Genomic DNA, 27385 nt, shown 5'->3' on the forward strand with positions numbered 1-27385 from the left:
GTCTCCCTGAGAAAAAAAAAAAAATAAATTAGGTGGGAGATTAATATTGACATTAGTGCTTGAGTGACAGTCCTGCGTGTGTGTCATCTCTGTGATTTTGTGCCACAGAAAACAGAGTGTGTAACATTGTGCCTGATTTTCCTTGTGGTCTCACCAACCTGTTAAGGGATATTGAAATCATACTGAAGTTATAGCTCACCGTGTAAGTTGTTTGACAGCAACAAATAAAGTTACTTTGGTTAAGATTTTAAAACAATGAGGAAGTCTGGTGCAAGAGGTCGTCGTGGGCGTTCATTGTCAGCTGGTAATGATGGTAGTGGTAGTGGAGCATCAGGTGGTCGTGGGGATAAATATATTCCACCTAAGTCTGGAGCTGTGGAGCCAGTTTCGTCGTCAGGCTACACAAGGCCTCGAACGCTCTCTTTTCTGGGAGTAGGAAAACCGCTTTTAAAGGCGGAGCAGCAACAGCAAGTTTTGGCTTACATTGCAGACTCAGCCTCTAGCTCTTTTGCCTCCTCTTCCGAAACTGGTAAATGTAAAAGCAGCGCGTCGCTTGTGGATGTTCACGGTCAGGGACAAGTCGCTTCCTTGTCCTCCTCAGCAAAAACTACAACAAGAGAGAAGGATGCAGCAGGCGACACAACGGGTCACTCCATGGAGCTCTTTACACATACCGTCCCTGGCTTAGAAAGTGAAACATTTAACAGGCCATGCCCATTACAAGTAGATTCTGACATGGAGTGCACTGATGCACAGCCACAGCCAGAGTACTATGCTGCTCCTTTGACTCAGACCACCACATTGCCCTCTCAGGGTACAGATCCACAATCAGACCCTGATGAGACTATGTTGCCCCGCCACGAACGCTATACCACCGACCGACACAGTGACACAGACGAAGTTGCACACGAGCTCGAAGAGGAGGTAATAGATGACCCAGTTATTGACCCCGATTGGCAGCCATTGGGGGAACAGGGTGCAGGCGGCAGTAGTTCAGAAGCGGAGGTGGAGGAGGGGCTGCAGCAGGCATCAACATCGCAACAGGTTCCATCTGCCGGGCCCGTATCTGGCCCAAAACGCGTGTCAAAGCCAAAACCTGTTGGAGGACAGCGTGGCCATCCGGTTAAAGCTCAGTCTGCAATCCCTGAAAAGGGATCCGAGTCTAGGAAGAGTGCAGTCTGGCATTTTTTTAAACAACATCCAACTGATCAGCGCAAAGTCATCTGTCAAAAATGTTCAACTAGCTTAAGCAGAGGTCAGAATCTGAAAAGTCTAAATACTAGTTGCATGCATAGACACTTAACCACCATGCATTTTCAAGCCTGGACTAACTACCAAACGTCCCTTAAGGTTGTAGCACCCTCGGCCAATGAAGCTAGTCAGCAACGCAACATCCCTTCCGTCACTGTAAGGCCACCATTTTCCGCACCACCGGCAGTATCTGTGCAGGTTTCTTTGCCAGCCAAAAGCAGTCAGGGTCAGGGAACCACCAGTTTTGTAGGAGGAAATATTGCATCTAGGGCACCGGCGGAAACAATACCGTCTCCAACCGTCTCTCAGTCTGCCATGTACACCGGCACACCCGAAAGTTCCACGATCTCCAGCTCTCCAGTCCAGCTCACCCTACATGAGACTCTGGTTAGAAAAAGGAAGTACTTATCCTCGCATCCGCGTACACAGGGTTTTAACGCCCACATAGCTAGACTAATCTCGTTAGAGATGATGCCCTACCGGTTAGTTGAAAGCGAAGCTTTCAAAGCCCTGATGGAGTACGCTGAACCACGATACGAGCTACCCAGTCGACACTTTTTTTCCAGAAAAGCCATCCCAGCCCTGCACCAGCATGTTAAACAGCGCATCGTCCATGCACTCAGGCAATCTGTGAGTACAAAGGTGCACCTGACTACAGATGCATGGACCAGTAGGCATGGCCAGGGACGTTATGTGTCCATCACGGCACACTGGGTGAATGTGGTGGATGCAGGGTCCACAGGCGACATCAATTTAGGGACAGTTGTGCCTAGCCCACGGTCTAGGAAACAGTTGGCTGTAGGCGTTCGCACCCCCTCCTCCTCCTCCTCCTCGTCCTCCTGCAGAAGCTACAGCTCTTCCACAGAACGCAGTCTGCCAACCACTCCATCGGCAGATGACACTGTTGCACACCAGTTGTCCCATTATGGGCCAGCTACTGCCAAGCGTCAGCAGGCTGTATTGGCTATGAAGTGTTTGGGCGACAACAGACACACCGCGGAAGTTCTATCCGAGTTCTTGCAACAAGAAACGCAGTCGTGGCTGGGCACAGTAGATCTTGAGGCAGGCAAGGTAGTGAGTGATAACGGAAGGAATTTCATGGCTGCCATCTCCCTTTCCCAACTGAAACACATTTCTTGCCTGGCTCACACCTTAAACCTGGTGGTGCAGTGCTTATTGAAAACTTATCCTGGGTTCTCCGACCTGCTCCTCAAAGTGCGTGCACTTTGCTCACATATCCGACGTTCGCCTGTACACGCCAGCCGTATGCAGACCTATCAGCGGTCTTTGAACCTTCCCCAGCATCGCCTAATCATAGACGTTGCAACAAGGTGGAACTCAACACTGCACATGCTTCAGAGACTGTGCGAACAGAGGCGTGCTGTTATTTATTTGTGGGAGGATACACGGGCAGGCAGTAGGATGGCAGACATGGAGTTGTCAGGTGTGCAGTGGTCTAAGATACAAGACATGTGTCAAGTCCTTCAGTGTTTTGAGGAATGCACACGGCTGGTTAGTGCAGACAACGCCGTAATAAGCATGAGCATCCCCCTAATGCGTCTGCTGATGCAAAGTTTGACGCACATAAAGGAGCAGGCGTCTGCACCAGAGGAAGAGGAAAGCCTTGATGACAGTCAGCCATTGTCTGGTCAGGGCAGTGTACAGGACGAGGTAGCGGGCGAAGAGGAGGTGGAGGACGAGGAGGATGATGGGGATGAGTATATTTTTAATGCCGAACCTTTCCCGGGGGCACAGGAAATTGGTTGCGTGTCACGGCCGGGTTCTGGTTTTTTGAGGGACACAAGTGACGTAGATTTGCCTGCAACTGCCCCTCAACCAATCACAACCGGAGATTTGACAACTGGAACTTTGGCCCACATGGCGGATTATGCCTTACGTATCCTAAAAAGGGACACACGCATTACGAAAATGATGAACGATGACGATTACTGGTTGGCCTGCCTCCTTGATCCACGCTATAAAGGCAAATTGCAAAATATTATGCCACATGAGAACTTGGAACTAATATTAGCAACCAAACAATCAACTCTTGTTGACCGTTTGCTTCAGGCATTCCCAGCACACAGCGCACGTGATCGTTCTCACACGAGCTCCAGGGGGCAGCAGACTAGGAGTGTTAGGGGTGCACACATCAGAAGTGGCGTTGGACAGAGGGGTTTTCTGACCAGGTTGTGGAGTGATTTTGTTATGACCGCAGACAGGACAGGTACTGCTGCATCAATTGAAAGTGACAGGAGACAACATTTGTCCAGTATGGTTACTAACTATTTTTCATCCCTTATCGATGTTCTCCCTCAACCGTCATTCCCATTTGATTACTGGGCCTCCAAATTAGACACCTGGCCAGAATTGGCAGAATATGCATTGCAGGAGCTTGCTTGCCCGGCAGCAAGTGTCCTATCAGAAAGAGTATTCAGTGCTGCAGGTTCAATATTAACCGAAAAAAGGACTCGTCTGGCTACCCAAAATGTTGACGATCTAACATTCATTAAAATGAACCACAACTGGATTTCGAAATCTTTTGCCCCACCTTGCCCGGCCGACACCTAGCTTTCCTATGAAAAGCTCTTGCCTGTGAATTACTTTTCTAATGTCTAATTTGCTGCAGCTGATTGTACAGCATACGACATGTTTACACCTCCCTAAATGGCAAAACTCCCCACACGGGGCCGTGGTATCGCGACTTGGCGCAAGCACCCGTGAGACTGCTGTTTGTCTGAAGAGGTGGGTGTGCTCGCTTTTGGTTGACGGCATTGCTACTGGGTCCCTCATAGTACAATGTAGTGTCTCTGGCGGTGGTGGTGCGCACCCAACGTCAGACACACCGTTGTAACATGAGGGGCCCTGGGGCGGTCCCGCCGGCCTCAAGAGAGTTCCCCCCTACCCCAGCTCAAAATGTGCTCTACCACGTGCAAAATTATGTCGCACAGCTCCACCAATCTTTAGTCTATTCGCTGTCATCATTCAATGTCTGGCACTGACAATACAAATTTGTAGACATCTATGATGCAACTTAAAGTAGTCTGTGTCTGTGTCCTATATTGGCACCATTAAATAGTTACTGCCAAATTACTATGTCAGAAACTCAGTAGATGAGCCCACCCCTGTACCTAAGTATGCCACCTTTTTTTTTGTTTTGGTTGTTTTGCGAGACATTAACATCTATTTATATTTTGGGAGTACTGGGACAGACACTCCTTGCACTACTCCTCCACTCACCACCAAGCTGCCTGTGTATCCATGTAACCGCTGTAAAGCTGCCATGAGCCTATTGTTTGTTATTTTAGGCCTTTGATAGCCTGTCTGCGGTCCCTACTTTAAATACTCCTCCACTGACCACCAAGCTGCCTGTGTATCCATGTAACCGATGTAAAACTGCCATGAGCCTATTGTTTGTTATTTTAGGCCTTTGATAGCCTGTCTGCGGTCCCTACTTTAAATACTCCTCCACTCACCACCAAGCTGCCTGTGTATCCATATAACCGATGTAAAACAGCCATGAGCCTATTGTTTGTTATTTTAGGCCTTTGATAGCCTGTCTGCGGTCCCTACTTTAAATACTCCTCCACTCATCACCAGCTGCCTGCCCGTGTATCCATGTAACCGCTGTAAAACTGCCATGAGCCTATTGTTTGTTATTTTAGGCCTTTGATAGCCTGTCTGCGGTCCCTACTTTAAATACTCCTCCACTCACCACCAAGCTGCCTGTGTATCCATGTAACCGCTGTAAAGCTGCCATGAGCCTATTGTTTGTTATTTTAGGCCTTTGATAGCCTGTCTGCGGTCCCTACTTTAAATACTCCTCCACTCACCACCAAGCTGCCTGTGTATCCATGTAACCGCTGTAAAGCTGCCATGAGCCTATTGTTTGTAATTTTAGGCCTTTGATAGCCTGTCTGCGGTCCCTACTTTAAATACTCCTCCACTCATCACCAGCTGCCTGCCCGTGTATCCATGTAACCGCTGTAAAACTGCCATGAGCCTATTGTTTGTTATTTTAGGCCTTTGATAGCCTGTCTGCGGTCCCTACTTTAAATACTCCTCCACTCACCACCAAGCTGCCTGTGTATCCATGTAACCGCTGTAAAGCTGCCATGAGCCTATTGTTTGTTATTTTAGGCCTTTGATAGCCTGTCTGCGGTCCCTACTTTAAATACTCCTCCACTCATCACCAGCTGCCTGCCCGTATATCCATGTAACCGCTGTAAAGCTGCCATGAGCCTATTGTTTGTTATTTTAGGCCTTTGATAGCCTGTCTGCGGTCCCTACTTTAAATACTCCTCCACTCACCACCAAGCTGCCTGTGTATCCATGTAACCGCTGTAAAGCTGCCATGAGCCTATTGTTTGTTATTTTAGGCCTTTGATAGCCTGTCTGCGGTCCCTACTTTAAATACTCCTCCACTCATAACCAGCTGCCTGCCCGTGTATCCATGTAACCGCTGTAAAACTGCCATGAGCCTATTGTTTGTTATTTTAGGCCTTTGATAGCCTGTCTGCAGTCCCTACTTTAAATACTCCTCCACTCACCACCAAGCTGCCTGCCCGTGTATCCATGAAACCGCTGTAAAGCTGCCATGAGCCTATTGTTTGTTATTTTAGGCCTTTGATAGCCTGTCTGCGGTCCCTACTTTAAATACTCCTCCACTCACCACCAAGCTGCCTGTGTATCCATGTAACCGCTGTAAAGCTGCCATGAGCCTATTGTTTGTTATTTTAGGCCTTTGATAGCCTGTCTGCGGTCCCTACTTTAAATACTCCTCCACTCACCACCAAGCTGCCTGTGTATCCATGTAACCGCTGTAAAGCTGCCATGAGCCTATTGTTTGTTATTTTAGGCCTTTGATAGCCTGTCTGCGGTCCCTACTTTAAATACTCCTCCACTCATAACCAGCTGCCTGCCCGTGTATCCATGTAACCGCTGTAAAACTGCCATGAGCCTATTGTTTGTTATTTTAGGCCTTTGATAGCCTGTCTGCAGTCCCTACTTTAAATACTCCTCCACTCACCACCAAGCTGCCTGCCCGTGTATCCATGTAACCGCTGTAAAGCTGCCATGAGCCTATTGTTTGTTATTTTAGGCCTTTGATAGCCTGTCTGCGGTCCCTACTTTAAATACTCCTCCACTCACCACCAAGCTGCCTGTGTATCCATGTAACCGATGTAAAACTGCAGTATTTTGCTTATAAAAAAGAAAATACTGGAGAGATATCAAATGCAGACATTTTAACATTAAAAACAAAAACACATACAACAAAAAACTGGTACAGTACAAAAATTGGCCACCAGCTACAAAAACTTGCTCCTGCAAGTAGTTAACTGAAAGGTTTTTTTCCATTGAAAACACAGATATGGCATCCACCGAGTGTTGTCCTGTCGCGTCTTCTTTATATTATTGCCAAGAAGCTGCAACTGAATAAAGCTGAGCTTCTACCTTCTGCCTCTTATTAACTGCTTTTTTTTTAAAAAATTGTCCACCAGCTACAAAAACTTGCTCCTGCAAGTAGTTAACTGAAAGGTTTTTTTCCATTGAAAACACAGATATGGCATCCACCGAGTGTTGTCCTGTCGCGTCTTCTTTATATTATTGCCAAGAAGCTGCAACTGAATAAAGCTGAGCTTCTACCTTCTGCCTCTTATTAACTGCTTTTTTAAAAAAAAATTGTCCACCAGCTACAAAAACTTGCTCCTGCAAGTAGTTAACTGAAAGGTTTTTTTCCATTGAAAACACAGATATGGCATCCACCGAGTGTTGTCCTGTCGCGTCTTCTTTATATTATTGCCAAGAAGCTGCAACTGAATAAAGCTGAGCTTCTACCTTCTGCCTCTTATTAACTGCTTTTTTTTTAAAAAAATTGTCCACCAGCTACAAAAACTTGCTCCTGCAAGTAGTTAACTGAAAGGTTTTTTTCCATTGAAAACACAGATATGGCATCCACCGAGTGTTGTCCTGTCGCGTCTTCTTTATATTATTGCCAAGAAGCTGCAACTGAATAAAGCTGAGCTTCTACCTTCTGCCTCTTACTAACTGCTGTTTTTTTAAAAAATTGGCTGTTCCGGCCTACTAAAGGTGTCTGTCTGCCCCTGCCTGGTGTTGTCCTCAACTGAATAAAGCTGAGCTTCAACCTTCAGTTCCAAATTACCATTTTTAAAAATGCAATTGGCTGTTCCGGCCTACTAAAGGTGTCTGTCTGCCCCTGCCTGGTGTTGTCCTCAACTGAATAAAGCTGAGCTTCAACCTTCAGTTCCAAATTACCATTTTTAAAAATGCAATTGGCTGTTCCGGCCTACTAAAGGTGAATGTCTGCCCCTGCCTGGTGTTGTCCTCAACTGAATAAAGCTGAGCTTCTACCTTCTGTTCCAAATTACCATTTTTAAAAATGCCATTGGCTGTTCCGGCCTACTAAAGGTGTCTGTCTGCCCCTGCCTGGTGTTGTCCTCAACTGAATAAAGCTGAGCTTCAACCTTCAGTTCCAAATTACCATTTTTAAAAATGCAATTGGCTGTTCCGGCCTACTAAAGGTGTCTGTCTGCCCCTGCCTGGTGTTGTCCTCAACTGAATAAAGCTGAGCTTCTACCTTCTGCCTCTTACTAACTGCTGTTTTTTTTAAAAATTGGCTGTTCCGGCCTACTAAAGGTGTCTGTCTGCCCCTGCCTGGTGTTGTCCTCAACTGAATAAAGCTGAGCTTCAACCTTCAGTTCCAAATTACCATTTTTAAAAATGCAATTGGCTGTTCCGGCCTACTAAAGGTGTCTGTCTGCCCCTGCCTGGTGTTGTCCTCAACTGAATAAAGCTGAGCTTCTACCTTCTGCCTCTTACTAACTGCTGTTTTTTTAAAAAATTGGCTGTTCCGGCCTACTAAAGGTGAATGTCTGCCCCTGCCTGGTGTTGTCCTCAACTGAATAAAGCTGAGCTTCAACCTTCAGTTCCAAATTACCATTTTTAAAAATGCAATTGGCTGTTCCGGCCTACTAAAGGTGTCTGTCTGCCCCTGCCTGGTGTTGTCCTCAACTGAATAAAGCTGAGCTTCTACCTTCTGCCTCTTACAAACTGCTGTTTTTTTAAAAAATTGGCTGTTCCGGCCTACTAAAGGTGAATGTCTGCCCCTGCCTGGTGTTGTCCTCAACTGAATAAAGCTGAGCTTCTACCTTCTGCCTCTTACTAACTGCTGTTTTTTTAAAAAATTGGCTGTTCCGGCCTACTAAAGGTGAATGTCTGCCCCTGCCTGGTGTTGTCCTCAACTGAATAAAGCTGAGCTTCTACCTTCTGCCTCTTACTAACTGCTGTTTTTTTAAAAAATTGGCTGTTCCGGCCTACTAAAGGTGTCTGTCTGCCCCTGCCTGGTGTTGTCCTCAACTGAATAAAGCTGAGCTTCAACCTTCAGTTCCAAATTACCATTTTTAAAAATGCAATTGGCTGTTCCGGCCTACTAAAGGTGTCTGTCTGCCCCTGCCTGGTGTTGTCCTCAACTGAATAAAGCTGAGCTTCTACCTTCTGCCTCTTACTAACTGCTGTTTTTTTAAAAAATTGGCTGTTCCGGCCTACTAAAGGTGAATGTCTGCCCCTGCCTGGTGTTGTCCTCAACTGAATAAAGCTGAGCTTCAACCTTCAGTTCCAAATTACCATTTTTAAAAATGCAATTGGCTGTTCCGGCCTACTAAAGGTGTCTGTCTGCCCCTGCCTGGTGTTGTCCTCAACTGAATAAAGCTGAGCTTCTACCTTCTGCCTCTTACTAACTGCTGTTTTTTAAAAAAATTGGCTGTTCCGGCCTACTAAAGGTGAATGTCTGCCCCTGCCTGGTGTTGTCCTCAACTGAATAAAGCTGAGCTTCTACCTTCTGCCTCTTACTAACTGCTGTTTTTTTAAAAAATTGGCTGTTCCGGCCTACTAAAGGTGTCTGTCTGCCCCTGCCTGGTGTTGTCCTCAACTGAATAAAGCTGAGCTTCTACCTTCTGCCTCTTACTAACTGCTGTTTTTTTAAAAAATTGGCTGTTCCGGCCTACTAAAGGTGAATGTCTGCCCCTGCCTGGTGTTGTCCTCAACTGAATAAAGCTGAGCTTCAACCTTCAGTTCCAAATTACCATTTTTAAAAATGCAATTGGCTGTTCCGGCCTACTAAAGGTGTCTGTCTGCCCCTGCCTGGTGTTGTCCTCAACTGAATAAAGCTGAGCTTCTACCTTCTGCCTCTTACTAACTGCTGTTTTTTAAAAAAATTGGCTGTTCCGGCCTACTAAAGGTGAATGTCTGCCCCTGCCTGGTGTTGTCCTCAACTGAATAAAGCTGAGCTTCTACCTTCTGCCTCTTACTAACTGCTGTTTTTTTAAAAAATTGGCTGTTCCGGCCTACTAAAGGTGTCTGTCTGCCCCTGCCTGGTGTTGTCCTCAACTGAATAAAGCTGAGCTTCAACCTTCAGTTCCAAATTACCATTTTTAAAAATGCAATTGGCTGTTCCGGCCTACTAAAGGTGTCTGTCTGCCCCTGCCTGGTGTTGTCCTCAACTGAATAAAGCTGAGCTTCTACCTTCTGCCTCTTACTAACTGCTGTTTTTTTTAAAAATTGGCTGTTCCGGCCTACTAAAGGTGAATGTCTGCCCCTGCCTGGTGTTGTCCTCAACTGAATAAAGCTGAGCTTCAACCTTCAGTTCCAAATTACCATTTTTAAAAATGCAATTGGCTGTTCCGGCCTACTAAAGGTGTCTGTCTGCCCCTGCCTGGTGTTGTCCTCAACTGAATAAAGCTGAGCTTCTACCTTCTGCCTCTTACTAACTGCTGTTTTTTAAAAAAATTGGCTGTTCCGGCCTACTAAAGGTGAATGTCTGCCCCTGCCTGGTGTTGTCCTCAACTGAATAAAGCTGAGCTTCAACCTTCAGTTCCAAATTACCATTTTTAAAAATGCAATTGGCTGTTCCGGCCTACTAAAGGTGTCTGTCTGCCCCTGCCTGGTGTTGTCCTCAACTGAATAAAGCTGAGCTTCTACCTTCTGCCTCTTACTAACTGCTGTTTTTTTAAAAAATTGGCTGTTCCGGCCTACTAAAGGTGAATGTCTGCCCCTGCCTGGTGTTGTCCTCAACTGAATAAAGCTGAGCTTCTACCTTCTGCCTCTTACTAACTGCTGTTTTTTTAAAAAATTGGCTGTTCCGGCCTACTAAAGGTGTCTGTCTGCCCCTGCCTGGTGTTGTCCTCAACTGAATAAAGCTGAGCTTCAACCTTCAGTTCCAAATTACCATTTTTAAAAATGCAATTGGCTGTTCCGGCCTACTAAAGGTGTCTGTCTGCCCCTGCCTGGTGTTGTCCTCAACTGAATAAAGCTGAGCTTCTACCTTCTGCCTCTTACTAACTGCTGTTTTTTTAAAAAATTGGCTGTTCCGGCCTACTAAAGGTGAATGTCTGCCCCGCCTGGTGTTGTCCTCAACTGAATAAAGCTGAGCTTCTACCTTCTGCCTCTTACTAACTGCTGTTTTTTTAAAAAATTGGCTGTTCCGGCCTACTAAAGGTGTCTGTCTGCCCCTGCCTGGTGTTGTCCTCAACTGAATAAAGCTGAGCTTCTACCTTCTGCCTCTTACTAACTGCTGTTTTTTTAAAAAATTGGCTGTTCCGGCCTACTAAAGGTGAATGTCTGCCCCTGCCTGGTGTTGTCCTCAACTGAATAAAGCTGAGCTTCAACCTTCAGTTCCAAATTACCATTTTTAAAAATGCAATTGGCTGTTCCGGCCTACTAAAGGTGTCTGTCTGCCCGTGCCTGGTGTTGTCCTCAACTGAATAAAGCTGAGCTTCTACCTTCTGCCTCTTACTAACTGCTGTTTTTTTAAAAAATTGGCTGTTCTGGCCTACTAAAGGTGAATGTCTGCCCCTGCCTGGTGTTGTCCTCAACTGAATAAAGCTGAGCTTCTACCTTCTGCCTCTTACTAACTGCTGTTTTTTTTAAAAATTGGCTGTTCCGGCCTACTAAAGGTGTCTGTCTGCCCCTGCCTGGTGTTGTCCTCAACTGAATAAAGCTGAGCTTCAACCTTCAGTTCCAAATTACCATTTTTAAAAATGCAATTGGCTGTTCCGGCCTACTAAAGGTGTCTGTCTGCCCCTGCCTGGTGTTGTCCTCAACTGAATAAAGCTGAGCTTCTACCTTCTGCCTCTTACTAACTGCTGTTTTTTTAAAAAATTGGCTGTTCCGGCCTACTAAAGGTGAATGTCTGCCCCTGCCTGGTGTTGTCCTCAACTGAATAAAGCTGAGCTTCAACCTTCAGTTCCAAATTACCATTTTTAAAAATGCAATTGGCTGTTCCGGCCTACTAAAGGTGTCTGTCTGCCCCTGCCTGGTGTTGTCCTCAACTGAATAAAGCTGAGCTTCTACCTTCTGCCTCTTACTAACTGCTGTTTTTTAAAAAAATTGGCTGTTCCGGCCTACTAAAGGTGAATGTCTGCCCCTGCCTGGTGTTGTCCTCAACTGAATAAAGCTGAGCTTCTACCTTCTGCCTCTTACTAACTGCTGTTTTTTTAAAAAATTGGCTGTTCCGGCCTACTAAAGGTGTCTGTCTGCCCCTGCCTGGTGTTGTCCTCAACTGAATAAAGCTGAGCTTCTACCTTCTGCCTCTTACTAACTGCTGTTTTTTTTAAAAATTGGCTGTTCCGGCCTACTAAAGGTGAATGTCTGCCCCTGCCTGGTGTTGTCCTCAACTGAATAAAGCTGAGCTTCAACCTTCAGTTCCAAATTACCATTTTTAAAAATGCAATTGGCTGTTCCGGCCTACTAAAGGTGTCTGTCTGCCCCTGCCTGGTGTTGTCCTCAACTGAATAAAGCTGAGCTTCTACCTTCTGCCTCTTACTAACTGCTGTTTTTTAAAAAAATAGGCTGTTCCGGCCTACTAAAGGTGAATGTCTGCCCCTGCCTGGTGTTGTCCTCAACTGAATAAAGCTGAGCTTCTACCTTCTGCCTCTTACTAACTGCTGTTTTTTTAAAAAATTGGCTGTTCCGGCCTACTAAAGGTGTCTGTCTGCCCCTGCCTGGTGTTGTCCTCAACTGAATAAAGCTGAGCTTCAACCTTCAGTTCCAAATTACCATTTTTAAAAATGCAATTGGCTGTTCCGGCCTACTAAAGGTGTCTGTCTGCCCCTGCCTGGTGTTGTCCTCAACTGAATAAAGCTGAGCTTCTACCTTCTGCCTCTTACTAACTGCTGTTTTTTTTAAAAATTGGCTGTTCCGGCCTACTAAAGGTGAATGTCTGCCCCTGCCTGGTGTTGTCCTCAACTGAATAAAGCTGAGCTTCAACCTTCAGTTCCAAATTACCATTTTTAAAAATGCAATTGGCTGTTCCGGCCTACTAAAGGTGTCTGTCTGCCCCTGCCTGGTGTTGTCCTCAACTGAATAAAGCTGAGCTTCTACCTTCTGCCTCTTACTAACTGCTGTTTTTTAAAAAAATTGGCTGTTCCGGCCTACTAAAGGTGAATGTCTGCCCCTGCCTGGTGTTGTCCTCAACTGAATAAAGCTGAGCTTCAACCTTCAGTTCCAAATTACCATTTTTAAAAATGCAATTGGCTGTTCCGGCCTACTAAAGGTGTCTGTCTGCCCCTGCCTGGTGTTGTCCTCAACTGAATAAAGCTGAGCTTCTACCTTCTGCCTCTTACTAACTGCTGTTTTTTTTAAAAATTGGCTGTTCCGGCCTACTAAAGGTGAATGTCTGCCCCTGCCTGGTGTTGTCCTCAACTGAATAAAGCTGAGCTTCTACCTTCTGCCTCTTACTAACTGCTGTTTTTTTAAAAAATTGGCTGTTCCGGCCTACTAAAGGTGTCTGTCTGCCCCTGCCTGGTGTTGTCCTCAACTGAATAAAGCTGAGCTTCAACCTTCAGTTCCAAATTACCATTTTTAAAAATGCAATTGGCTGTTCCGGCCTACTAAAGGTGTCTGTCTGCCCCTGCCTGGTGTTGTCCTCAACTGAATAAAGCTGAGCTTCTACCTTCTGCCTCTTACTAACTGCTGTTTTTTTAAAAAATTGGCTGTTCCGGCCTACTAAAGGTGAATGTCTGCCCCTGCCTGGTGTTGTCCTCAACTGAATAAAGCTGAGCTTCTACCTTCTGCCTCTTACTAATTGCTGTTTTTTTAAAAAATTGGCTGTTCCGGCCTACTAAAGGTGTCTGTCTGCCCCTGCCTGGTGTTGTCCTCAACTGAATAAAGCTGAGCTTCTACCTTCTGCCTCTTACTAACTGCTGTTTTTTTAAAAAATTGGCTGTTCCGGCCTACTAAAGGTGAATGTCTGCCCCTGCCTGGTGTTGTCCTCAACTGAATAAAGCTGAGCTTCAACCTTCAGTTCCAAATTACCATTTTTAAAAATGCAATTGGCTGTTCTGGCCTACTAAAGGTGTCTGTCTGCCCCTGCCTGGTGTTGTCCTCAACTGAATAAAGCTGAGCTTCTACCTTCTGCCTCTTACTAACTGCTGTTTTTTTAAAAAATTGGCTGTTCTGGCCTACTAAAGGTGAATGTCTGCCCCTGCCTGGTGTTGTCCTCAACTGAATAAAGCTGAGCTTCTACCTTCTGCCTCTTACTAACTGCTGTTTTTTTTAAAAATTGGCTGTTCCGGCCTACTAAAGGTGTCTGTCTGCCCCTGCCTGGTGTTGTCCTCAACTGAATAAAGCTGAGCTTCAACCTTCAGTTCCAAATTACCATTTTTAAAAATGCAATTGGCTGTTCCGGCCTACTAAAGGTGTCTGTCTGCCCCTGCCTGGTGTTGTCCTCAACTGAATAAAGCTGAGCTTCTACCTTCTGCCTCTTACTAACTGCTGTTTTTTTAAAAAATTGGCTGTTCCGGCCTACTAAAGGTGAATGTCTGCCCCTGCCTGGTGTTGTCCTCAACTGAATAAAGCTGAGCTTCAACCTTCAGTTCCAAATTACCATTTTTAAAAATGCAATTGGCTGTTCCGGCCTACTAAAGGTGAATGTCTGCCCCTGCCTGGTGTTGTCCTCAACTGAATAAAGCTGAGCTTCTACCTTCTGTTCCAAATTACCATTTTTAAAAATGCAATTGGCTGTTCCGGCCTACTAAAGGTGAATGTCTGCCCCTGCCTGGTGTTGTCCTCAACTGAATAAAGCTGAGCTTCTACCTTCTGTTCCAAATTACCATTTTTAAAAATGCCATTGGCTGTTCCGGCCTACTAAAGGTGTCTGTCTGCCCCTGCCTGGTGTTGTCCTCAACTGAATAAAGCTGAGCTTCAACCTTCAGTTCCAAATTACCATTTTTAAAAATGCAATTGGCTGTTCCGGCCTACTAAAGGTGTCTGTCTGCCCCTGCCTGGTGTTGTCCTCAACTGAATAAAGCTGAGCTTCTACCTTCTGCCTCTTACTAACTGCTGTTTTTTTAAAAAATTGGCTGTTCCGGCCTACTAAAGGTGTCTGTCTGCCCCTGCCTGGTGTTGTCCTCAACTGAACAAAGCTGAGCTTCCACATTCTGGCTTTCGCCCTATTCTATCAGATATTAAACTGCATTTGGCCTACTAGTGTGGTTAGGCCCTTGAAACAGTGTCTGCTGCTCTTGGGTTTGCTACTCCACTGAACAAAGCAATGCCGCCTGTTTAGTCCTGTTACCAATTTTGAACTGCATTTAGCCTACTTTATTCTTTGGCCCTATATCTGTTTCCTCCTCATCCTGCCCATTGCCCAGCCACTGCTAGATGAGTCTGCTGGTACATTGACCTAGACCACTACATTCCCCTTATACTCTACACAGCCAGAATCTGACCCTGCTGAAAGTAAGGTTCCCCTTCCCGCATGTTATACCACCTTACACAGGGACAGAGAGGAAGGTGCAGATGAAAGTGCAGGTTCCTTCATCAGGTGGGGGGGCATACTCGTTGGCGACGTCACTGGCACAGGGCCCCTCAGAGTACGCAAAAGTGTCGCTGCTGGTGGGAGGCGCCCCCGCCATGCAAACACACATCGCTGTACTTTGAGGGGCCCTGTGCCAGTGCCAATGCGAACGAGTGGGCCCCGCCTGCTTGCTCAGGATCATAGCACTTGCAACGTTGAAATACTTACCTTTCCCTGCAACACCGCCGTGACGTAGTCCGCATTTCCTGGGCCCACGAAAAACTTGAGCCGGCCCTACTCCCCCCACAACTTTTGCCAAATGACCCCCAATTCCCTATGCCCAACTATTATTATAAAGTTAATTAAGATTGACAAGCTTCAGAAACAAGAATGGATGTTTTTGGCATTAAAATGGGCACTGTAGGTGTTTTCCTGGCCTCCACTCACTGCCGACTATGCTTCCCCATTGACTTGCATTGGGTTTCGTGTTTCGGTCGATCCCCGACTTTTAGCGATAATCGGCCGACTGCACTCGACTCGACTCTGGACAAAATCGGGTTTCACAAAACCCGACTCGATCTTAAAAAAATGAAAGTCGCTCAACTCTACTGGGGAAGCTTCAGCGCTCACTGATGGTTCTGCATATGGCTGGAGTGTATGGGCGACCGGAAGATGTGCGAGCAAAGTCTTCGCACCTTCAGGAGCAGGGCTGGTAACCCCGGATAACTTTTCAGGAAGCACTGCACCACCAGGTTCAAGGTGAGAGCCAGGCAAGGTATGCGTTTCAGTTCTGAAAGGGCTATGGCAGCCATAAAATTCCTTCCATTATCACTGACTACCTTGCCTGCCTCAAGATGTACACTGCCCAGCCATGACTGAGTTTCTTGCTGCAAGTACTCGGCCAGTACTTCCGCGGTGTGTCTGTTGTCGCCCAAACACTTCATTTCCAACACAGCCTGCTGACGCTTACCACTAGCTGTTCCATAATGTGACACCTCATGTGCAACACTGGCAGCTGCGGATGGAGTGGTAGGGCGACTGCGCTTTGTGGATGATCTTTCGCTTCTGGAGGAGGAGGAGGAGGAAGAGGAGGGGTGTTGAACGCCTACTGCCAACTGTTTCCTAGACCGTGGGCTAGGCAGAACTGTCCCACTATGGCTGTCCCCTGTGGACCCTGCATCCACCACATTAACCCAGTGCGCCGTGATGGACACATAACGTCCCTGGCCATGCCTACTGGTCCATGTATCTGTTGTGAGGTGCACCTTTCTACTGACTGATTGCCTGAGTGCATGGACAATGCGGTCTTTGACATGCTGGTGGAGGGCTGGGATGGCTTTTCTCGCAAAGAATTGTCGACTGGGTAGGTCATAGCGTGGTACTGCGTAGGCCATCAGGGCTTTGAAAGCTTCGCTTTCAACCAACCGGTAGGGCATCATCTCTAACGAGATTAGTCTAGCAATGTGGGCGTTCAAACCCTGTGTACGCGGATGAGAGGATGAGTACTTCCTTTTCCTAATGAGAGTCTCTTGTAGGGTGAGCTGGACTGGAGAGCTGCATATGGTGGAACTAGAGGTGGTGGCGGTGGTGGACATGGCGGATTGAGAGAGGGTTGGTGATGGTATTCTTGATGTTGGCCTACATACAGTGTTTCCTACCAATAACCTTGTGATTCCCTGACTGCTTTGGCCTTGCGACGATACCTCCACATTTGCTGCTGGTGGTGTCCTAACTGGTTGGCTTACAGTAAGGGAAGCAATGTAGCGTTGCTGACTACCTTCATTCTGAGCGAGTGCACCAACGGTATGGGACGTTTGGTAGTTAGTCCAGGCTTGCAAGTGCATGCTGGTTAAATGTCTACGCATGCACGTTGTATTTAAATTTTGGACATTCTTCCCTCTGCTAAAGGTCTTTGACCATTTCTTACAGATAACTTTGCACTGATCATTCGGATCTTGGTTAAAAAACTCCCACACTGCACTCTTCCTACTATCGAATACCTTTTCAGGCATTGCACGCTGTGCTACTTTAACTGGATGGCCACGCTGTCCTAAAAGTGTTTTTGGTTTTGTCAAACGTTTTGGGCCAGATACGGGCCTGCCAGATGAAAGCTGTTGCGATGTAGATGCCTGCTGCGGATCATTCTCCTCCGCTTCAGAGCTACTGCCAGCGACACCCGTTTCCCCCAATGGCTGCCAATCTGGGTCAACAACTGGGTCATCTATCACCTCCTCTTCAATGTCATGTGCACCTTCCTCTGTGTCACCGTGTAAGGTGCTATAGCGTTCGGGACAGGGCACTATAGTCACATCAGGGTCACATTCTGGCTCAGTACACTGCGAGGGCAATGTAGTGATCTGAGTCAATGGAACAGCATAATAATCTAGCTGTGGCTGTGCATCTGTGCACTCCATGTCCGATTCATCTTGTAATGGGCTGTTAACTATTTCCCTTTCTAACTCTGGCATGGTATGTGTAAAGAGCTCCATGGAGTAAACTGTAGTGTCTCCTGCCGCATCCTTTACTTTTGCTTTGGGTGAAGGACACAAGGAAGCAACTTGTTCCTGACCGGGAGCATCCACTGACGACTCGCTGCTTTTATATTTCGAACTTTCTGAAGAGGAGGCGAAAGAGCTAGAGGCTGAGTCAGCAATGAAAGCCAAAACTTGTTCCTGCTGCTCCGGCTTTAAAAGCGGTTTTCCTACTCCCAGATAAGGGAGCCTTTAAGGCCTTGTGTAGCCAGACGATGACGCTGTCTGAACAACTCGAGCCTTAGGTGCTATTTTGCTTTTCCCACTGCCACCAGATGCTCCACCACCACCACCACCACCACCATCATTACCAGCTGGCAATGACCGCCCACGGCCTCTTCCACCAGACTTCCTCATTTTTGGGAAAATGTAACCAAACTAACAACCGTTATATGGTACTGTAAAACAAGGAAGAAGGTGTATATAAACTTGTTGAGAATTTAAATCTCCCTTTTTTGTGTGGGAGACTGCTGCAAAAATCAGGCCCACTGTATTACACTACACAATGTAAGTGGCAGAACGTGGCTGGCAAATATACGACAAACAGAACTGACGCAGATCCACTTAGTGGCAATTTAAATCTCCCTTTTTTGTGTGGGATACTGCTGCAAAAACCAGGCCCACTGTATTACACTACACAATGTAAGTGGCAGAACGTGGCTGGCAGATATACGACAAACAGAACTGACGCAGATCCACTTAGTGGCAACTTAAATCTCCCTTTTTTGTGTGGGAGACTGCTGCAAAAATCATGCCCAGTGTATTACACTACACAATGTAAGTGGCAGAACGTGGCTGGATAATTACAATCTCCCTACAATGATCTCAGTACAAGTATGGCAGCCAGCAATAAAAAGGACTGCTGCACACAAAAGTGTGGACAAATAAACAATAGATCTGTGCAGAAAGGAGCAACAGGATTTTTGCTTTTAAGAAAGCAGTTGGTTTGCACAGCGGCGTACAAACAGCAATGCAGCTATCAGGGAGCCTTATAAGGCAGCCTAATAAGCTACAGAGCTGATGCACAAAAATCTAGCCTCCACTGTCCCTGCAAAGAAAAGGTGGTGTTAGACAGTGGAAATCGCTACAGCACAAGCGGTTTGGGGGTTAATCTTCCCTCTATAACTATATCCCTGCTTCTGACGAAGTTGCAGCAACCTCTCCCTATGCTCAGATCGGCAGAAGTAAGATGGCAGTCGGCGTGCACGCCCCTTCATAGCCCCTGTGATGCCGCAGAAAGCAAGCCAATCACTGTCATGCCCTTCTCTAAGATGGTGGGGCCTGAGACCTATGTCATCACACTGCCCACACTCTGCGTCCTCCTTCATTGGCTGATAAATGGCGCTGAACGCGTCATACGAAACGTGACTTTGGCGCGAAGATCGCTGACCGCATGGCCGATCCCACACTGGGATCGGGTCGGGTTTCATGAAACCCGACTTTGCCGAAAGTCGGCGATTTTTCAATTTGTCCGATCCGTTTCACTCAACCCTAGTTCTGAGTTCCGATCTTCTGCTGTCTGACCCTTTAGACCGTGTTCTGACAACTCCTTTGTCTTGTCTTGTCTTTTTGCTTGCTTTGCTATAATCTGGTGTTTTGACCCTTGGACTGTGATCTGACTTACACCTTTGTCTTTTCCCTTGGTTTTCTACATGCTCTCTTGGTACTGACACTGGAACGTCTGACTTCTCTGCCTTACTGTTTGTGAGTAGTGGCTAGCATTACATTTCTATTATTATTATTATTATTTTTCCTCTGATTTTTCCACTCCTGATTTTAGCATAAAAATAATGATATAAAATACTGACCAAATTCTGAATATGTGAATGTGGCTTTAAGGTACATATTCTTGGCAAAGATTTTTGATCAACTTAAAAAAAACAATGACCAGTTGACATTTGAGACAAGACAATTTCTGTGTGACTTTTTCGAAATAGCTATATTATTAACCTGAATACAGTATAAAAAATAGCATAAAAATCTATTTAAAATATTTACTACCAGTATGGACGAGGTGACCACAGGGTGTCTAATGCATCTTGAGGAAACATACTTTTACTACCGTCTGTTAAAATTCACTCTCGATGGAATAATAATAATAATATGGTTATTGCAGGGTCAACACAATACTATATAAAGTTGATGACAGGATTTGAAAGGTGTTGGATGCATTTATTTTAATGTAGAAACACTGAAATAACAATACCAAATAATATCTAGAGGTATTTAATTTGTAGTGAAGTTTTTCTCTGGAAATTGAATGTACCTTATTATGCCTCTGTGGCTTTTCTTTTGTAATGCCACATCTCCATTGACTTCACTCTAGGTTCGGACATCCCAGAGCGCTGCGCTGATGTCACAACATAAACACATATGTCCATGATCTTACGACGGGCAGTGAATTTCGAGGTCTTCTCCCAGCTGGACGTCTTGGCCGAAACAGAAGATGGCAGAGATGCAGTGCAATATAGTGGAATAAAGAACCACGGAGGACTGGATGGCAGGTAGTGAGCTGTGGACCTGGCCAGGCAGGTGAGAAGAATGTCAGGTTCTTTCTCACCTTTTGCCTGCCCTCTGGGGTCCAGCTTGCTGTTATCTTGCTGATTTCAAGTAAAGCAAATTACAAGTAATCCGTATTTTGGATAAAACAAAATTTTGTCAAATTCAAGTAGAATTCAATTCCACATAATTAAAGTGATTAAACTTACCCACTTATATCTGTCAGGTAAGAATGGAGGAATTAATTTCCATCCAAACATAACAATGTGATTAACAGACTTTGTTCTTTTTTTACTTTCCTGTGAATTAGTGGGCTTGTGGAACACCAAGGTTCTGTGTTGGGGGTCTCTGATTTTCTACATACTGACTCCTATTATTTGCAGACAGCTTGTATTTCTTTTACAGAGTGCATGCTGATGGAGCTAGAATAGAAGCCTCATATGGATTTTCCAACTAGTTGTTCATATTGTTTTTCTCCTTGCCCTGTAGAAGAAGCTGCGCCTGCAGCTTTTGTGTGCTGTCATCTTCTCCTCCTGAATATGTGGAATGTTTTGTTCTAAAGAGAAAGAGCCATAAAAGCACAAATATACACACAAGCACAATGGTACAGATACTCAAATGTAGAATGATAAGTATCATTAACTAAATTCTTATTTCCCTTTAGATGGTTGCCCGATTCTAATGCATCGGGTATTCTAGAATATGCTATTGCCCAGCCACGTAGTATATTGCCCAGCCACGTAGTATATTGCCCAGCCACGTAGTATATTGCCCAGCCACGTAGTATATACCACAGCCATATAGTATACTGCCCAGCCACATAGTATATTGCCCAGCCACATAGTATACTGCCCAGCCACATAGTATACTGCCCAGCCACATAGTATACTGCCCAGCCACATAGTATACTGCCCAGCCACATAGTATAGTGCCCAGCCACATAGTATAGTGCCCAGCCACATAGTATAGTGCCCAGCCACATAGTATAGTGCCCAGCCACATAGTATAGTGCCCAGCCACATAGTATAGTGCCCAGCCGCCCAGCCACATAGTATACTGCCCAGCCACATAGTATACTGCCCAGATACATAGTATAGTGCCCAGCCACATAGTATAGTGCCCAGCCACATAGTATACTGCCCAGCCACATAGTATAGTGCCCAGCCACATAGTATACTGCCCAGCCACATAGTATACTGCCCAGCCACATAGTATACTGCCCAGCCACATAGTATACTGCCCAGCCACATAGTATACTGCCCAGCCACATAGTATATTGCCCAGCCACATAGTATACTGCCCAGTCACGTAGTATAGTGCCCAGCCACATAGTATACTGCCCAGTCACGTAGTATACTGCCCAGTCACGTAGTATGCATCATATCCCTGTTAAAAAAAAGAATTAAAATAAAAATAGTTATATACTCAACTTCCGGAGCCTCAGGATCGAAGCAGGCGGTTACCGATGCTCGTCGCGCGCTCCGGTCTGAAGATTGCATTGCGGTCTCGCGAGATGATGACGTAGCGGTCTCGCGAGACCGCACGTCATCATCTCGCGAGATCGCAGCATGGACCGGTTACCGGAGCGTCGCGAGCACGGAAGGCCTGTTGTGGATCCGAGGGACCGACGGACGGTGAGTATATAACGATTTTTTTTTTTTATTATTATTTTTAACATTAGATATTTTTACTATTGACGCCACATAGGCAGCATCAATAGTAAAATGTTGGTCACACAATGTTAATAGCAGCGTTAACCGACCGCGGCATAGCGCGGTCGGTTAACGCTGCCATTAACCCTGTGTGAGCGCTGACTCAAGGGGAGTACTATATAATTGTCTAAGGGTCACTTCCATCTGTCTGTCCTTCTGTCTGTCTGTCACGGTTATTCATTCGCTGATTGGTCTCGCCAGCTGCCTGTCATGGCTGCCGCGACCAATCAGCGACGGGCACAGTTCGGAAGAAAATGGCCGCTACTTCCTCCCCGCAGTCAGTGCCCGCTCCGTACTCTATGCCATTAACCCTGTGTGAGCGCTGACTCAAGGGGAGTACGGAGCGGGCACTGACTGCGGGGAGGAAGTAGCGGCCATTTTCTTCCGGACTGTGCCCGTCGCTGATTGGTCGCGGCAGCCATGACAGGCAGCTGGCGAGACCAATCAGCGAATGAATAACCGTGACAGACAGACAGAAGGACAGACAGATGGAAGTGACCCTTAGACAATTATATAGTAGATTAACCCCTTTCTGACCTCGGACGGGATAGTACTTCTGAGGTCAGAAGCCCCTCTTTGATGCGGGCTCCGGTGGTGAGCCCGCATCAAAGCCGGGACATGTCAGCTGTTTTGAACAGCTGACATGTGCCCGTAATAGGCGCGGGCAGAATCGCGATCTACCCGCGCCTATTAACTAGTTAAATGCCGCTGTCAAACGCAGACAGCGGCATTTAACCTGCTCTTCCGGCCGGGCTGCCGGAAATGAGCGCATCGCCGACCCCCGTCACATGATTGGAGGTCGGCGATGCTTGTACATTGTAACCATAGAGGTCCTTGAGACCTCTATGGTTACTGATCCCCGGCAGCTGTGAGCGCCACCCTGTGGTCGGCGCTCACAGCACACCTGATTTTCTGCTGCATAGCAGCGAACAGCAGATCGCTGCTATGTAGCAGAGGCGATCGTGCTGTGCCTGCTTCTATCCTCCCATGGAGGCTATAGAAGCATGGCAAAAGTAAAAAAAAAAGTTAAAAAAAAAGTGAAAAAAATAAAAAAAATATAAAAGTTTAAATCACCCCCCTTTCGCCCCAATCAAAATGAATCAATAAAAAAAAAATCAAACCTACACATATTTGGTATCGCCGCATTCAGAATCGCAGCGATTTGGTCGCCGCAACATTGCATTAAAATGCAATAACGGGCGATCAAAAGAACGTATTTGCACCGAAATGGTATCATTAAAAATGCCAGCTCGGCACGCAAAAAATAAGCCCTCAACCGACCCCAGATCATGAAAAATGGAGACGCTACGAGTATCGGAAAATGGCACAATTTTTTTATTTTTTTTTTTAAGCAAAGTTTGGAATTTTTTTTCACCACTTAGATAAAAAATAACCTAGTCATGTTAGGTGTCTATGAACTCATACTGACGTGGAGAAAAATAATGGCAGGTCAGTTTTAGCATTTAGTGAGCCTAGCAAAAAAGCAAAACAAGAAACATTTGTGAGATTGCACTTTTTTTGCAATTTCGCCTCACTTGGAATTTTTTCCCTTTTTCTAGTACATGACATGGTAAAACCAATGATGTCTTTCAAAAGTACATCTCGTTCCACAAAAAATAAGCCCTCACATGGCCAAATTGATGGAAAAATAAAAAAGTTATGGCTCTGGGAAGGAGGGGAGCGAAAAACGAACACGGAAAAACGGAAAATCCCAAGGTCATGAAGGGGTTAATATAAATGGGGGACAAGATGTACAGTGTTGCTTCTTCCAGTTATGGTGCTATTCCACCTTCTTTAGAGACCCATAAGATGCCTCATGTGGTAAATAAGTAGGTACAGGCCTTTGAAGAAGATAATGAAATATAAATACTATATTTTTACATTTAGATAGATTTCATAGTTTTAGTCATTGATAAAAATGCAGTTTGTTTCTATTTTTGAGTAGACTAAGTTCCATACATCTAAACGTGCAAACCATGCAGGGCCGGCTCCAGGTTTTTGAGGGCCCCGGGCGAAAGAGTCTCAGTGGGCCCCCCCCCCCTTTAAAATATATCACGATTCATGATGCCCAGATACAGCGGAGAAATATAGGTATAGTACAATGCCAGATTTCACTTCTTACATGAGTGATAGCTATTGTAAATTCTGCAGTGTATATATACAGGGGAGAGGTACTGTGCAGTGTATATATACAGGAGGAGCGGTACTGTGCAGTGTATATATACAGGGGAGAGGTACTGTACAGTGTATATATACAGGAGGAGTGGTATTGTACAGTGTATATATACAGGAGGAGCGGTGCTATGCAGTGTATATATACAGGAGGAGAGGTACTGTGCAGTGTATATATACAGGGGAGAGGTACTGTGCAGTGTATATATACAGGAGGAGCGGTACTGTGCAGTGTATATATACAGGAGGAGAGGTAATGTGCGGTGTATATATAGAGGGGAGTGGTACTGTGCAGTGTATATATACAGGAGGAGTGGTACTGTGCAGTGTATATATACAGGAGGAGTGGTACTGTGCGGTGTATATATACAGGAGGAGTGGTACTGTGCAGTGTCTATATACAGGACAGGAGGAGTGGTACTGTGCGGTGTATATATACAGGAGGAGTGGTACTGTGCAGTGTATATATACAGGGGAGTGGTACTGTGCAGTGTATATATACAGGAGGAGTGGTGCTATGCAGTGTATATATACAGGAGGAGTGGTACTGTGCAGTGTATATATACAGGAGGAGTGGTACTGTACAGTGTATATATACAGGAGGAGTGGTGCTATGCAGTGTATATATACAGGAGGAGTGGTACTGTGCAGTGTATATATACAGGAGGAGTGGTACTGTACAGTGTATATATACAGGAGGAGTGGTGCTATGCAGTGTATATATACAGGAGGAGTGGTACTGTACAGTGTATATATACAGGAGGAGAGGTACTGTGCAGTGTATATATACAGGACAGGAGGGGTGGTACTGTGCAGTGTATATATACAGGACAGGAGGAGCGGTACTGTGCAGTGTATATATACAGGACAGGAGGAGTGGTAATGTGCAGTGTATATATACAGGACAGGAGGAGTGGTACTGTGCAGTGTATATATACAGGACAGGAGGAGTGGTACTGTGCAGTGTATATATACAGGACAGGAGGAGTGGTAATGTGCAGTGTATATATACAGGACAGGAGGAGTGGTACTGTACAGTGTATATATACAGGAGGAGTGGTGCTATGCAGTGTATATATACAGGAGGAGTGGTACTGTGCAGTGTATATATACACAGGAGGAGTGGTACTGTACAGTGTATATATACAGGAGGAGTGGTGCTATGCAGTGTATATATACAGGAGGAGAGGTACTGTGCAGTGTATATATACAGGAGGAGTGGTACTGTACAGTGTATATATACAGGAGGAGAGGTACTGTGCAGTGTATATATACAGGACAGGAGGAGTGGTACTGTGCAGTGTATATATACAGGACAGGAGGAGTGGTACTGTGCAGTGTATATATACAGGACAGGAGGAGAGGTACTGTGCACTGTATATATACAGGAGGAGTGGTACTGTGCACTGTATATATACAGGACAGGAGGAGTGGTACTGTGCAGTGTATATATACAGGACAGGAGGAGTGGTACTGTGCAGTGTATATATACAGGACAGGAGGAGTGGTACTGTGCAGTGTATATATACAGGAGGAGTGGTACTGTGCAGTGTATATATACAGGACAGGAGGAGTGGTAATGTGCAGTGTATATATACAGGACAGGAGGAGTGGTACTGTGCAGTGTATATATACAGGACAGGAGGAGTGGTACTGTGCAGTGTATATATACAGGAGGAGTGGTGCTATGCAGTGTATATATACAGGACAGGAGTGGTACTGTACAGTGTATATATACAGGGGAGTGGTACTGTGCAGTGTATATACTTCAACAGCCGCCCAGCCCAGGCCCCCAGCACCTGTCCTGTATATATATTATATACACTGTATCTATACAGGCTGTGCTGGGGGCCTGGGCTGGGAGGCTGCTGTAGTATATATATATCAGCTGCAGCCGCCCAGCCCATGGCCGCCCCAGGTCACCCAGTCCCAGACTGTCAGAACATACAGCGATATAGCATTGCACTCACTCAGGTGCTGGTAGGAGCTCCGTCTCCTTGATAAGTTCAGGAGTGCACACAGTCAGGAGATTCAGAGCAGGAGAACTCTCCGCCCACAATATCACGCTGGCTGTGTCCTTAATTAACCCCTATGTGTGCCTGGCCCTGCACTGACAGTGAGAAGATGCTTGTGCCAGCGCAAATTGAAAGGGTAGAAAGGGTTAAAGCAGCCACATGGCTCTATGACTGGGTGAGTGGGCCCCCCTGTCTCGTCAGGGCCCCGGCAATTGCCCGGCTAGGCCGGGTGTTGACGCCGGCCCTGAAACCATGGTTGGTATTGTATGGGTGAATGGTGCATTGAAGCACAAGAAAGTTCCAAAACCACTTAAAGCTGTAATTTTTAAAGAATATTTTGTAGACAATGGGGCTGATTACTAAGACTGGCATTGCACACACCAGTCTTAATGAATTGGCTCACTGGAGTATGAGGTCCTTAATTTATTAAGAGGCACACACTGCTTAATGAACCAGACGTTTCTGCTAACTGGCGTGTCAGTGACTGGAGTGCTTTTGTGGAGTCAGTCATGATACTAAAGTAGCATAGGTTTTCATGAATGTCACGGGCAGACGTAGCCACATCTCACCCATGTTCTACTCATATTACTGTAGCATACCAAGATTGACACACAAATGCCAAATGTTACACTGTTTTTGCTCAACTTCTGAGTTACACAACAACATTGCTACTTAGTAAAATGTTTTATGTCAGAATTCAGGCATAAACACCATCATAGGTCCTTTTATATCTTGTTTTGTTCTCTTCATCATATGCAATACATGCAATACAAATTTTTAAAGATGCGCACCCATCAAAGTTTTTATCCTCTTAGTATACTACAGTCATCATAATTTACAGCACTGTGTACTTACAATTGCTCATTTTGCCTTTCTACCCAGATCTTCACTTTACTCAGTGAAGAAGCAGGAAGTTTCTTGTCCCTGGTTTTATCATCCTCCTCTTCATCTCCTGACCCAGCTGCTCCTTTCTCCTCTTGCCAGGGACCTTTGTAGTGACTCATGAGTTATGCGGGGAAATTTGACTTAATTTTTCTACATAGAGCTTAGAGGGATTCAGAAAACAGAAGAATTGACTGGGTAAAAGGACAAAATGAGCAATTGTAAGTTCACAGTGCCAAATTAATACGATGATTGCAATATATTAAGATGATAAAAACTTTGATAGAAGTGCTTATTTAATATATTTGCTAAATATATATTTTTCTTAGCTATCACCACAGGTTACTTGTCTATTATTGCTCTTTTCTTTACATTTCTAAGCACAGAGACCTTCTGTTCTTAGAAGGTCTGCAGGCTACAACGTGTACAAAATTCTAATTTACTTTCTAGCATTAGTAGAAAGGTTTGTTGGCAATTAGCAAAGCTAAAAAGATTAAAAAAATAATAATT

Source organism: Ranitomeya variabilis, chromosome 1 (assembly GCF_051348905.1).
Source record: "Ranitomeya variabilis isolate aRanVar5 chromosome 1, aRanVar5.hap1, whole genome shotgun sequence".
Taxonomy (NCBI): domain Eukaryota; kingdom Metazoa; phylum Chordata; class Amphibia; order Anura; family Dendrobatidae; genus Ranitomeya; species Ranitomeya variabilis.